The sequence below is a fragment of the Carya illinoinensis genome, chromosome 3, assembly GCF_018687715.1.
Source record: "Carya illinoinensis cultivar Pawnee chromosome 3, C.illinoinensisPawnee_v1, whole genome shotgun sequence".
NCBI classification, from domain to species: Eukaryota; Viridiplantae; Streptophyta; class Magnoliopsida; order Fagales; family Juglandaceae; genus Carya; species Carya illinoinensis.
Genome location: NC_056754.1, coordinates 26,825,460 through 26,828,811, shown reverse-complemented (window position 1 = coordinate 26,828,811; position 3,352 = coordinate 26,825,460). Strand labels below are relative to the sequence as shown.

At 33.2% G+C, this 3,352-nt stretch overlaps 1 pseudogene; it reads right to left on the bottom strand.

The window, feature by feature from the left end:
- Positions 1–762: 762 nt before the first annotated feature.
- On the bottom strand, positions 763–882 carry LOC122305954 (annotated as a pseudogene).
- Positions 883–3,352: the final 2,470 nt, after the last annotated feature.

The following is a 3,352-nucleotide window of genomic DNA, read 5'->3' as shown; positions in this document are numbered from 1 at the left end:
GTTACTTCTTGTAACTTAAAACTCACACTTCATCAATATATTTATAGACTCCAAAATATAAAATCATCAGAATACTACAAAAGGTCTTAATAAAATTTGCCAATCCTCAGAAATCTTCTATGAGTAATCCACTATACTTAAATAATCATCTCACCCATGCTCCATAATTCTGATCCTTAGCTAAACCCTTCCAAAATCATCTGAAAAAATATTTGGAGATACGGGGTGAATTATCAACAACTAAGTAAGCAGAGAACATATACTAGTGCACAAACATGAGCATTTACAGAGTTCAAAATGCATAACAAAATAGTTTCACTTTCAGAATGCAGAATCAGAACATGTTATCGAAAATATCAGAGCGAAAGTTTCAGAAAAAATATTCTTATTCAAAGTTCCTTTGGCACAGCATAACTGAAACATCACATTAGAATATAATTCCATATTTAACCCCCGTGGTATGGTTGTGCAAACTCCAGCAGCCAATCAAGCACAAATAGAATGTGAATCTTTCCCTTTTATTCTCGGAATCCCGAGTGTGTATACAGAAAATACCACACAGAAAACCACTTTGCTTTCAAAGTGGGTGCATCGAAAATAGAAAAGTTGATACCAACCCGAACAGAGACTATAGTTTTACACCCGTGGTAAGGTCAGAACATGACAGAAATAGAAACAGAATGTCATGCCAGAGGTTTTCAGAAATCATATCATATCATATTAGAGTACAAAATATTTTCAGAACATAACATAATCAGATCAAAAAATTTGGACCATTTCTTGATTTGTGCGTGTCATCCTTGCTCAGGGGCCATGCAACCTCAATTATTTGCACCGCCTATCCTCAATCTTATCATATGAGGGTTATCACAATTTACCCCCTTATCCTTCCCAAGTAATATGAGATCATATACACCACTTACCCTCAATCTTATCATATGGGGTTATCATAATTTACCCTCCTTAAATTCCTGACGTCCTCGTCGAGTTTGTCTGTTGTAGGTGGCACGATGACTCACTCAAAAATTAGTAGCACTAAAACTATCCCAAGTGCAGGAGGATGTCGTGTAATAATTAGGAATAAATTCTTAGATCGTCTCCTCAGGGAAAGTTACTTAAAAATCAAATTCGTTGAAAAAGGTAAAACAAAGAGAAAATAAAATGATGGTATGTGCAATGGATGGAAAAGGGTACTAGTCATGGACTATATTCATGTTTTTAGATTTTGATTGTCGGATTTGAATGTAAAGGACTAATAGATTAAACTCAGAAATTAATAAAACTAAATTTAGAATTAAACTAAATTAGGAAGTAATTGATAAAACATGCACTGAAAATTGAAAAGCCCCAAATTCAATGTTCTAGGGTTCATCATTATATTCAATTCACAAATTTTCAAATTAAACCACCGTAATTGTAATCACTACTAAAATGAAAACTTAACGAAACGATAAAAATAAATAACATGAATTAAATGAATAACAAATAAATTACTCAAACGTCTAAATCAAAATTCTCTAAAATAATTCAGAAACTCAAAACTGAAATGAAATAGCAAGTAGGGAATTGAAAAGATCAAGTCAGTTGAATGGAGATGAAGATTCGAAGCGGTGGAGGAGGCTGAGCTGCAGTGGCAATTGGACCCCTCAAGGAGTTCTTAAATCTGCTGCAGTGTGAGTGAATGATCCAGTGAAAATTGTGTAGCTGTGTGAATGATCGATTGAATGAATCCTCCTATCCGAATCTGAACGAAAATCAAAGAAAAAATAAATTCTAAGTATTTCTCTACTCAAAACCGAGTTTTCCAGCCCCCAGAGTCGTCCTAAGATGTAAAAAAAACATATATATACTTTGACGGCGGAATAAACCCTGATTTGTAAAAATGCGATATTCGCTCGAGCGGCCTGTCGAGCAAACATCAAGCGTTCGACTCTGCCCGCATCTCGCTCGAGCCCACTGTCGAGCGGAAGTTGAGCGTTTGAATTTGCCTGACTTTGCTCGAGCGGCGGCTTCTGGACGTTGAAGCCAATGATAATCCATATTAATCAACAGTTAATAAAATTAGAGCAGAAATTCATGTTTTTAATCAATTAAAATCACAACTTTGATTTATTCATTTTTCCATATAAAACCAATGATAAAGTAATGAAAGAATTAATATATATTGGTTCCAAAAGCATTAAAAATACAATAATTCAACTCAATCACACGACTCAAGTCTCACATTTCTGATTGGGATAGGCTCTGATACCATTTCTAATGCCCCAATTGATTTTTGTTTGGCACTGTTGTGGAGTAATTTATAAAGTTAAGAAGTTCAGGTAAGCGGAGTTCCTTTGCTAGATTTTGTATAAAAAAAAAAAATGGACTAAGGTCAATTTTGAAAATATGCATGTTATGTTATGAAAAGAAATTTGAAATAACATCAATTATTTGTTTTGCATTACTCATGAAATTCTGTATAAGAATAAAATATCTTTTTGGCATGACTGGTGTAGATATGAGTTATTTTGGCATTTTATTTTTGAACTGTGCCAAAGAGAACGAATATAAAATTTTGTGCATAAATTATGTTTTTGTGATCTGATTCTATTATGTTATGAAGATATTCTATACTCTAATATGAAATGATGTGATTTCTGAGAACCTCTAACATGACATTCTGTTTTTATTTCTTGTGGCCTTTGTTCAAGTTGGTATCAACTTTTCTGTTTTCGGTGCACCCACTTTGGAAGCAAAGTTGTTTTTTGCGTGGTCTTTTCTGTGTGCATGCTCAGGAGTCCGAGAATAATAAGAGGAAGATTTCACATTCTGTTAATGCTCGACTGGCGGCCGGGGTTTGCACAATCCTGCCATAGAGGTTAAACATGAACTTCTATTCTGATGTGATGTTTCAGTTATGCTATGCCAAAGAAATTTTGAATAAGAAAATTTTTGAACTTTCACTCTGATATTTTTTATAACAAGTTTTGATTTTGCATTCTGAAAATATAAATATTTTATTTTGTATTCTGAGTTCTGTAAATAATCATGTTTACACAGTAGTATATGTTCTTTACTTACTGAATTTTTGATAACTCACTCCTTATCTCCACAACATTTTTAAGATAATTTTGATGCCTCAGCTGGAAGTCAAGAGTAGAAGGTGTTAGCAAAGTTGTTGATAATAGAGAAATAAGTGCCAAATGGTATAAGTATTTATTGGAGAGTCTAAGTTAGTGGATTTATTATTTTATGTTATTTTAAGTTATGGATTTGTCTGAATTTGTGGAGATTTTAGTTTATTTTGTTGAGGTTTTTCTATGGTGTCTTGGTGGAGGAAAATATATATTTGGTTTGAATAAATGAATTT